Here is an 11,762-nt window from a genome sequence, read left to right as displayed (position 1 = left end):
AACCCCGGACAAACTTGGTCCCTCCCCACCTTCACCACAGGGTGGCTCTTCCCCGACACACCCTGAAAGGGAAAAAGGGGGTTCTCATCCTCCTCCTCATGACGTAGCATCGTCGCTCCTTAATGTGTTGATGCTGCGAATTGAGGAGAAGTTTGAGCTGCTTATGCCTATAATTGATGAAAAGCTCCAAAACTTCTTACCTAAGTTTGAGGATAAATTATATCAGCTGATGCCCAAAATAGATAAGATAAGACAAGTTAAAAACTTCTTTGGATTCAGCATTGACTTCTTTGACCGATCATTCTAATGGGCTGGATGCTTTAGAACAAAGGGGGTAATTCCAAGTTGAACGCAGCAGGATTTTTTTTAGCAATTGGGCAAAACCATGTGCACTGCAGAAGAGGCAGATATAACATGCAGAAAGAGTTAGATTTGGGTGGGTTATTTTGTTTCTGTGCAGGGTAAATACTGGCTGCTTTATTTTTACACTGCAAATTAGATTGCAGATTGAACACACCCCACCCAAATCTAACACTCTCTGCACATGTTATATCTGCCTCCCCTGCAGTGCACATGGTTTTGTCCAATTGCTAACAAAAATCCTGCTGCGATCAACTTGGAATTACCCCCAAAGAGTGAGTGACGTTGTGGACAGCTTACTTACTATGCAAACGTCCTGCACGACTACTGCAGCTTCTTATCAATCACTTGTTGACAAAGTAGACAATCTAGAAAACCGCCACCGTCTAAATAATCTCCGCTTCGTGGGCATCCCCGAACAGGTTAAAGGGTCGGCCTTGATAGACTATCTAAGCATTCAATTAGTCGAGGCACTGAACCTTTATGATGACTTGGAGACTCCTCATATTGAACGGGCACACAGAATGGGCCCGGAACGTGAGGGTCCTAATAGTAGGCCCCGCCCAGTCATTGCAAAATTTCTGGACTATCGCGATAAGGAGAGAATCTTGGTTGCTTTCAAATGCCGATGAGACTTGGTTGTTGGGGAACATAGTATCCTCATTTTTCAGGATTTCTCATACGTCCTAGAGGATGCTGGGGACACTTCCTAGACCATGGAGTATAGACGGGATCCGCAGGAGACATGGGCACTCTCTAAGACTTTTACTGGGAGTGAAGTGGCTCCTCCCTCTATGCCCCTCCTCCAGACCTCAGTTAGATTCTGTGCCCAGAGAGACTGGACACTAACAGGGGAGCTCTCCTGAGTTTCTCTGAAAAAGACTTAGTTAGGTTTTTTTATTTTCAGGGAGCACTGCTGGCAACAGGCTCTCTGCTTCGTGGGACTGAGGGGAGAGAAGCAGACCTACTTCTAATAAGGTAAAGGCTCTGCTTCTTAGGCTACTGGACACCATTAGCTCCAGTGGGTCTGATCGCTAGCCGTGCTAGATGCTCGTTCCCGGAGCCGCACCGTCAACCCCCCCTTGCAGAGCCAGAAGAAAGAAGCCGGGTGAGTGTCCTGAAGAGAAGAAGACTTCAGAGACGGCAGACGCTGACTGAGGTACTACGCGGCGGGTGCGCTGCGCGCCAGGCACACACACAAGCGGCACGGTTGGGTGCAGGGCGCAGGGGGGGAGCCCTGAGCAGCTGGAAACCTCAGATCAGACACTGGCAAGACAGAGGGTGCCTGGGCACAGATTATACCCCCGTCAGTATAAATATATTTGAAAAAGAAGCGGGACTGAAGCGCGCCATTGAGGGGGCGTGGCTTAGCCCTCATAGCTCTAACCAGCGCCATTTTTATCTCCACAGAGTTGCAGAGACGCTGAGCCTTCCTCCTCCACTGTAACAAGTAACGGGACAAACGGGGGGCACAGTTTATTTGGTGCTTATTATTCTGAATAAGAGACATATCTGGGGTTGTGTACTGCACACTTCAGATCAAAGTTAGTCGCTGGGGTGTGTGCTGGCAAACTCCCTTTGTTTCTCCCTGACAGGCTTGGTGTGGGTCTGTTCCATATAGCCCAGTTTGTTTGGTGGTGTCGGTGCACGTGTGTCAGCATGTCTGAGGCTGAATGCTCTTCCCAGGAGGAAGTAGGTGTGGAGACAGTACAGGCTGTGGGAGTGACCCCGTCGGCACCGCCGACTCCGGATTGGTTGAATATGTTGAATGTTTTGAATGCTAATGTGGCTTTATTGAATAAGAGGTTGATAAATCTGAGTCACAGCACCGAGCATGGAGAAGGTCCATGGAGGATGCATTGTCACAAAACTCTTCGGGGTCACAGAAACGTTAATTTGCCCAGTTAATGGACACAGATACCGACACAGATTCTGATTCCTGTGTCGACTATAATGATACCAGATTAAATCCTAAACAGTACATGATTGTGGCGATAAAGGACGTGTTCAATATCACGGAGGACCCTGAGGTTCCTGATATGAGGGTCTGCATGTATAAGGGTAAGAAACCTGAGGTAACGTTCCCTCCTTCTCATGAACTGAATGCTCTTTTTGAAAAGGCTTGGGAAAATCCTGACAAAAGTTTTTGATTCCCAAGAGAATTCTGCTAACATATCCATTTCCCTCAGGGGACAGGAAAATGTGGGAGTCAACCCCCTCTGTGGACAAGGCCTTATCCCGACTGTCCAAAAAGGTGGCTCTTCCGAGTCCGTACACAGCAGCCCTGAAGAATCCTGCGGATCGTCGACAGGAAAGCACACTGAAATCGATCTATGTCGCTACGGGTACACTGCTCAGACCTACCGTGGCGTCGGCATGGGTGAGTAGTGCTATTGAAAAGTGGGCGGATAATTTATCCTCTGAAATTGATACCCTGGACAGGGATAGCATTCTCGTAACTTTAAGTTACATAAGGGACACGGCAGGGTATCTGAAAGACGCTGCAAGGGATATTGGCACTTTGGGATCAAAGGCCAATGCAATGTCAGTCTTGGCTAGGAGGGCATTGTGGATTCGGCAATGGAATGTTGATGCTGATTCGAAGAAAAATATGGAGACTCTGCCGTATAAAGGTGGTGTCTTGTTTGGTGACGGCCTCACGGACCTGTTATCTATGGCTACTGCGGGTAAGTCATCTTTTATACTTTATGTCCCTGCACAGCAGAAGAAAATGCCTCACTATCAGATGCAGTCCTTTCGGCCCAATAAGTACAAAAGAGGGCGAGGGGCCTCCTTCCTTGCTATGAGAGGTAGAGGAAGGGGAAAAAGATCACCTGCGGTGGCAGGTTCCCAGGAGCAGAAGCCCTCCACAGCTGCTGCAAAACCCTCCGCATGACGCGGGGGCTTCTCTACAGGAGTCCGCTCCAGTGAGGGCACGTCTCAATCTCTTCAGTCAGATCTGGGTTCGCTCGGAACTGGATCCTTGTGTTTTAGACATTGTAACCCAAGGTTACAGGCTGGAGTTTCAAGACGTGCCCCCTCAACGTTTTTTCAAGTCAGCCTTGCCAGCTTCTATCCCGTAAAGGGAGGTGGTATGCGCGGCCATACAAAAGCTGTACCTACATCAGGTCATTTTCACAGTACCACAGTCACAACAGGGAAAAGGCTTTTATTCGAGCCTATTCGTGGTGCCAAAGCCGGATGGCTCGGTCAGACCGATTCTCTCAATTTCTATCTGAAGAAATCCAAATTCAAAATGGAATCTCTTCGGGCAGTGATCTCCAGTCTGGAGGGGGAAGACTTTATGGTATCAGTAAGACATAAAGGACGCGTACTTACACGTCCCCATTTACCCTCCGCATCAGGCGTACCTGAGGTTTGCGGTTCAGGATTGTCATTACCAATTTCAGACGTTGCCGTTTGGGCTTTCCATGGCTCCAAGGATCTTCACAAAGGTGATGGCGGAAATGATGGTCCTCCTGCGCAAGCAAGGAGTCACAATTATGCCGTACTTGGACGATCTCCTGAAAAAGGCGAGATCAAGGGAGAAATTACTAGAATACGTCGCGCTTTCTCTGAAGATTCTACAGCAACATGGTTGGCTCATAAATTTGCCAAAATCACAGTTGGTTCCGACAACGCGTCTGTCGTTCCTGGGCATGATTCTGGACACTGAGTTACAGAGAGTTTTTCTGCCGGTGGAGAAAACTCTGGAAATCCAGAACATGGTAAAAGGGATTCTGAAACCGACGAGGGTGTCGATTCATCAGTGCACTCGGTTGCTGGGAAAGATGGTGGCGGCCTACGAGACCATTCCATTTGGCAGGTTTCATGCCAGGGTGTTTCAGTGGGACCTGCTGGACAAGTGGTCCGGGTCTCACCTGCTCATGCACCGGAAAATAGTCCTGTCTGCCAGGACCAGAATATCTCTCCTATGGTGGCTACACAGTCCTCACCTTCTAGAGGGATGCAGGTTCGGGATCCAGGATTGGGTCTTGGTAACCACGGATGCAAGTCTCCGGGGATGGGGAGCAGTCACCCAGGGGTAAAATTTCCAGGGGAAATGGTCAAGTCAGGAGGCTTGTCTGCACATAATCATTCTAGAATTAAGGGCCATTTACAACGACCTTCGACAAGAGGAAAACCTTCAAGATCTGCCCGTCTTGATTCAGTCGGACAACATAACAGCAGTGGTGTACATAAACCGCCAGGGCGGAACAAAAATCAGAGCGGCAATGGCAGAAACCACAAAAGTTCTCAGCTGGGTGGAAAGACATGTAAGCGCTCTGGCGGCAGTCTTCATTCCTGGAGTGGACAACTGGGAAGCAGACTTCCTCAGCAGACACGATCTCCATCCAGGGGAATGGGGTCTTCATCAAGAGGTCTTCGCAGACGTGACAAGTCACTGGGGAATTCCTCATGTGGACATGATAGCATCTCGACTCAACAAGAAACTTCGGAGGTATTGTTCCAGGTCAAGGGACCCTCAAGCAACTGCCGTGGACGCCTTGGTGACACCGTAGGTGTTTCCGTCGGTCTACGTGTTCCCGCCGCTTCCACTCATCCCGAAGGTGCTAAGGATCATAAGAAGAACAAGAGTTCCGGCGATACTCATTGTCCCAGACTGGCCGAAGAGAGCCTGGTATCCGGATCTTCATGAGTTGCTCATAGGAGATCCGTGGCCTCTTCCTCTAAGAGAGGACCTGTTACAGCAAGGTCCGTGCGTGTTCCAGGACTTACTGTGGCTGCGTTTGACGGCATGGCGGTTGAATGCCGTATTCTAGCCCGGAAGGGGATTCCCAGTGAAGTTATCCCCACTCTGCTTCAGGCTAGAAAGGAAGTAACGGCGAAGCATTACCACCGTATTTGGAGAAAATATTTGTCTTGGTGTGAATCCAAGAAGGCTCCTACGGAGGAATTTCGTCTGGGGCGTTTTCTCCATTTTCTGCAAGCTGGTGTGGATGCTGGTCTTAAGCTGGGCTCCATTAAGGTACAAATTTAGGCTTTATCAATATTCTTTCAAAAGGCTTCCCTCCTGGAGGTTCAGACCTTCGTAAAGGTGGTGCTGCATATCCAGGCTCCATTTGTGCCTCCGGTGGCTCCGTGGGATCTCAACGTGGTGTTGAGGTTCCTGCAATCTTCTTGGTTTGAACCTTTACGGAAGGTTGAATTGAAATTCCTCACGTGGAGAGTGGTCATGTTGTTGGCATTGGCATCCGCAAGGCGCGTATCTAAGATGGCGGCCTTGTCTCACAAGAGTCCCTATTTGATCTTCCATGAAGATAGAGCGGAGTTGCGGACTCTGCAGCTGTTTCTACCAAAGGTGGTTTCAGCGTTTCACATGAACCAACCTATTGTAGTCGTGGACTCAAAGTCTCTGGATGTGGTCAGGGCTTTGAAAATCTATGTAGCCAGAACGGCTCAGATTAGGAAAACAGAGGCTCTGTTTGTCCTATATGCTCCCAATAAGATTGGGACGCCTGCTTCCAAGCAGACTATTGCGCGTTGGATCTGTAACATGATTCAACAGGCTCATTCTACGGCTGGATTGCCGTTGCCAAAATCGGTTAAGGCCCATTCTACTAGGAAGGTGGGCTCATCTTGGGCGGCTGCCCGTGGGGTCTCGGCGTTACAACTTTGCCGAGCAGCTACTTGGTCGGGTTCAAACACTTTCGCAAAGTTCTACAAGTTTGATACCCTGGCTAATGAGGACCTCTTGTTTGGCCAATCAGTGCTGCAGAGTCATCCGCATTCTCCCGCCCGATCTGAAGCTTTGGTATGATCCCCATGGTCTATGAAGTGTCCCCAGCATCCTCTAGGACGTATGAGAAAATAGGATTTTAATACCTACCGGTAAATCCTTTTCTCTTAGTCCGTAGAGGATGCTGGGCGCCCGTCCCTGTGCGGACTCTTTTCTGCAGTAATGATTGTAGTTTTTGGTTGCGTTACACAATGGTTGTGTTTGGTTATAATCGGCCTGTTGCTGCGTTTTTTTGTACATGCTGTTGACTGGGTTTACTTACAAATGCCATGTTGTACGGTGTGTTTGTGGTGTGAGCTGGTGTGTATCTCACCCTTAGTTTTAAAAATAATAAAAATCCTTTTCCTCGAAATGTCCGTCTCCCTGGGCACAATTCCTATAACTGAGGTCTGGAGGAGGGGCATAGAGGGAGGAGCCAGTTCACACCCAGTAAAAGTCTTAGAGTGTGCCCATGACTCCTGCGGATCCCGTCTATACCCCATGGTCTATGAAGTGTCCCCAGCATCCTCTACGGACTAAGAGAAAAGGATTTACCGGTAGGTATTAAAATCCTATTTTCTCTGTCGCGGTGGCCCAGAAGCTCAGAGTTCTCCCCGATTTGTAAATTTTTGGTAGATAATAACAAGCGATTTGCATTGATGTATCCTGCGAAACTGAAAATGGGCGGACCTTTATTTTTGATGACCCTAATGAAGCTCAAGCCCATTTATTGCCCAGTAGCCCGTCTAGGGGCTCACCCTCTCGCTCAAGTTCCTCTTCTCAAGTGTGAATCTTTCTGGTTATTAGACTTGAGGTGATATGCTCTCCTGGTTTTGTAACAACAGATAGCTTTTGTTTTTGTACACATACATTATCTGTCCAACTGTGATGTTATTTCTTATTTGTGTTTGGTTCTGTTTTTTTCTGAATCTGCCAACCCCTGAGATACAGATCAGGGACTGGCACTGTAATTGTTTGGATGGAAAAATGTGGATAATGTGTATGTTTCTACCTTCTGTACCGGACACGGATCCATGCCGGATAGGCCACCTAGGGGTTTGCCGTGCTTGCTGGGACAGGGGCGACCTCATGATAATTAGATTTAACATTACCATTGCATTCCCGTTGACTGGCATAGGATGACGACTTCTGTCCCTTTGCCACAACACTCTCTCCGCCAATCACCTTGCTCCATTAAACTCACTTCATGGAATGTGGGGGGTCTTAACACCCAAATTAAGCGTAAAAAAATATCCTCAGCCCTTAAAAAGCTCAAACCAGATATTGCTTACATTCAGGAGACACACTGGAAAAAGGAGGAAGACTCTACATTGCAAGATGGGTGGATAGGCGAATGCTTCTCTGCACCTTACCAGTCAAAATCACGTGGAGTGGCGATACTCTTTGCTCGACACCTCCCTCATACCATTTTGAATATGGTTTTGGACCCGGTGGGGCGCTGTATTCTCCTAGATGTCCAAATTTACGATACCAAGTTCACTCTACTCAGTCTATATGCACCTAACAATGAGTAACAGACCTTTTACCAATGTATATTGCAAATCCTGTATAGTAGGACCAATTACAAATTAATACTGGGGGGAGTTTTCAATACAATCTCTGATCCTTCTATTGACAAATACCCCTCTCCAGCAAATCACACCGCTCCTCACTTGAATCGGATCTCATTTATTGACGGACCACTCCTTAGTAGATCCGTGGAGGGTATTTAATCCCACGGACAGGTCTTTCATGTTCTACTCGGCGGTCAACAGGTCTTTCTCCCGCATTGATTATATATTCTTAACTACGACATTGCTCTCAGACACTGTACACACTTCTATAGGGGACATAATTGTCTCTGATCATTCTCCTGTATCGGTTACAATAAGTGGACTCGCGTCCTTTCTTTTGGCTATTCCCTTCCTACCTTTATCGTTCTGAGCAATTCAAAAAATTTCTTAAACTAAAGTGGGCGGAGTTTTCAGATGATAATTTGGAACACTGGAACAACCCTGTCTTGTTCTGGGAGACATTAAAAGTAGTAATGAGGGGACACATAATGTCATATATAGCTCGTAGAAACAAAGACTCTGCATCCCAACACAATGATTTACAACGAACAATGCAGGCTTACTTGGCAGACTACATTTCAAATCCCACCGATCACACACACACAGTAAGTATACCGAGCTAGACTACACAAAACAAAGGTACTTCCGCTGGGGCAATAAACCGGGAACCTTGCTGGCAAATATGACCAAAAGTTTTAAACGACGAAGTCACATTCCTACCATACGTGATGTTCACACTGATAATTTACACACTAAAACAGCGGACATTGTTAGGTTGTTTCAAGATTATTTTTGTCAGCTATACACGGCGGCCCCACACGATCCTGACTTAATGGCTAAGCTACTAGATGAAGCAAATCTCCCCGTATAACGCCCCTACAATGGGAAGAACTTGAGAGGGCGATAACTGAAGAGGATATTACTAAAGCGATCTCCTCTATGTATTAAAACAAAGCACCAGGGCCAGACTGTTACTCAATTGAATATTATAAACTTCTACACCACGATGCTATTCCAGCAATACTTTCTCTATATAGACATATCCAAACGGATTCTCCTTCATACCCTAACTTTAATCAAGCCTACACTACTCTTATACCGAAGCCCAATAGAGACCATACTTTACCGTCATCATATCGCCCCATCACGCTTTTGAACGTTGATTTTAAAATTTTAGCCAAGATAATGGCAGACAGACTTTAGTTCTTTTTTGCTTCTATGTTAACGGACCATCAACTTGGCTTCGCCAAGGGCAGACATTCTGTAAAAAGAATTCGCACTGCCATAGCAGCAGTTATGGCAGCGAACCTTCAGGTGGACACACCGACCATGCGCTTGAGCCTGGATGCTACCAAAGCATTTGATATGGTCTCTTGGCCCTACCTTCAAAACATATTACATAGGATGGGATTTGGATCGACATTCCAAACTTTAATTACATTTTTCTACCCCCAACCATGTACTTCATTACTAATTAATGGGACAAAGGTGGGTCAAATTGGGCTGGCCAGAGGAACAAGACAGGGTTTTCCCCTCTCGACCCTGCTCTTCAACTTGGCATTGGATCCTATGGTACGAGTGGTCCAAGTTCAGGGGAATTGGTATTGGTGCGGAAGAGGTGAAAATATCAGCCTTCGCTGATGATGTACTTCTGTTTATCTCGGAGCCAAGGAGGACCCTGGGACCGTTGATGGAACGTATACGGGAATTTGGTCTTGTATCGGGGTTCGAAGTTAACTTTAAAAAACCCACAGCCCTGTATTTAAAACCGGGTTATGTACGTCCAGCATGGTTTTAGGAAGCTCCCATTGAATGGGCAACCAAGGCGATTACCTAATTAGGGGTACAAATTCCAAAAAACTTAATTCATTTGTATGCCTTTAATCTAAAAAAAATTATGCGCAGTATGAAGGAGGATACGGGACGATGGCAACCTCTCAACCTATCATATTTGTGTAGAGCGAACTTGGTGAAAATGATTCTATTTCCTAGAATTTTATACCCACTACAATCCCTCCCAATTTTACGCACATTTATTTGGAATGGGAAGAGGGCAAGGATTAGTATGATCAAACTTCAACAGAGGAGATCCAATGGAGGTATTCATTTACCCAATATATCAGAATATAGTGTCGAAGTCGGAAAATATTACAGTACACACATCACATACAAACATCACACAGATGGCCTCCGTGCGCGTATTTATTCTGCCGTGTGTGCGCATATTTGCAAATTGCGTATGATTGCTCACGCGGTCGTGCGTGTTAGCGCGTGGTATGAGTAATTACGGAGGCATTTGTGCTTGCATGTAAAAGCTGCAAAGACATTATATATATTTAATCCATATAATGCATAAATCACCCACTGTCTGTTCATCTTTCTAATAGCATGAAGATGGTTCACACATAAATTATCCTCCCAGAAACTCTAATACAATGTACCAGACGGCCTTGTTTACGCAAAGCTTTGAAATCCTATGAAGAAGGCAAATACCTTTTGGTTACTCCCATTGTTCTAGAGTTGTCCAGTATCTGTCGAAGATAAATACTGGATTGTCATTATCTTATCTGAAGACAGGACAAACAAAAAGACAATACCCAGGAACCTAGTTTGAAGAGAAACTCAATTTGCAATAGCTGATAAATTACAAACCAGACATTTAAGCTAGCCATACACCAGGACGATATCTTTCCAACCAGCCAACTAGTTGGCTGGTTGGAAAGATAATCTGGCAGTGTGTGGGAGCAAACGATTATCAGCCGTTTGCTCCCACACGCTGTAAAACGGCCAGAAATGGTCTGTCCAACTAGTTGGGAAAATCAAACTTGTTTGATTTTCCCAGCTAATCGTTCAGATGTAGGGGGAACATTCCCCCCAACTGAACGATAAGTAGGCGGACACTGGCCAGCAGTCTCCGCCTACTTTCACCATCACTGCCTGCGGGCAGCACTGTGTGGAGAAGGAGCCGGGAGGAAGTGCAGGGGCAGCTGCGGCAGTCTATCACTGCTGCCGGGCTGCCCCTGTCACCCTGGCAGCAGCAGAAGTAGTGTGGGAGCCGGGAGGAGATTCAGGGGTAGCCGCGGCAGTTCATCATTGTTGCCGGGCTGCCCCTGTCACACTGACACCTCCAGTAACGAACGCGACACCTCCGCCGGCCGCCCCATCCATCCCGCCAGCCTCCCTCAGCCCTGCACCGCAAATTTACACCCCGCCCGCCAGCCTCCCTCCGCTTGCACCGGCTGCCACACCGGTAATTCACCGGCTGGCCGCCCGCCCGCCAGCCTCCTTCCCCCGCATCGGCGGCCCGCCCGCCAGCCACCATCCCACCCCCGCAACGCTAATCAGCCGCACCCCCCGCACCGCTAATTTGCCGCACCACCCCCCCCCGCACCCTCACCGCTAATTCGCCGCACCCCCCCCCCCGCTAATTCGCCGCACGCACCCGCACCGCTAATTCGCCGCCCCCCCGCACCGCTAATTCGCCGCACCCCCCCCCCCCCCCGCACCCGCACCGCTAATTCGCCGCACCCCCCTCGCACCCGCACCGATAATCAGACCCGCACCGCTAATTTGCCGCACCCCCCCCAGCACCCTCACCGCTTATTTGCCGCACCCCCCCCCGCACCCGCGCCGCTAAATCGCCGCACCCCCCCCACCGCTAATTCGCCGCACCCGCACCAATAATCAGACCCGCACCGCTAATTCGCCGCACCCGCACCGATAATCAGCCGCACCCCCGCACCGCTAATTCGCCGCACCCCCCCCCCGCACCCGCACCGATAATCAGACCCGCACCGCTAATTCGCCGCACCCCCCCGCACCCGCATCGCTAATTCGCCGCACCCCCCCGCACCCGCACCGCTAATTCGCCGCACCCCCCTGCACCCCACCGCTAGTTCGCCGCACCCCCCCCCCGCTACGGTAGCACATCACTGCTGCCGGGCTGCCGCTGTCACAGGACACCCAGCAGTGGCACCCCTCCCGCGATACCCCACGATCGCGGCACCCCCCGCACCCCACCCATGATTGCTGCACCCACGCACGCCACCCCGATCACTGGCACCCCACCTGCGGTTGCGGCACCCCCG

This window comes from Pseudophryne corroboree, chromosome 11, assembly GCF_028390025.1.
Source record: "Pseudophryne corroboree isolate aPseCor3 chromosome 11, aPseCor3.hap2, whole genome shotgun sequence".
Lineage (NCBI taxonomy): Eukaryota > Metazoa > Chordata > Amphibia > Anura > Myobatrachidae > Pseudophryne > Pseudophryne corroboree.
The sequence above is the reverse complement of the archived record's forward strand: the minus strand, read 5'-3'. Positions refer to the sequence as shown.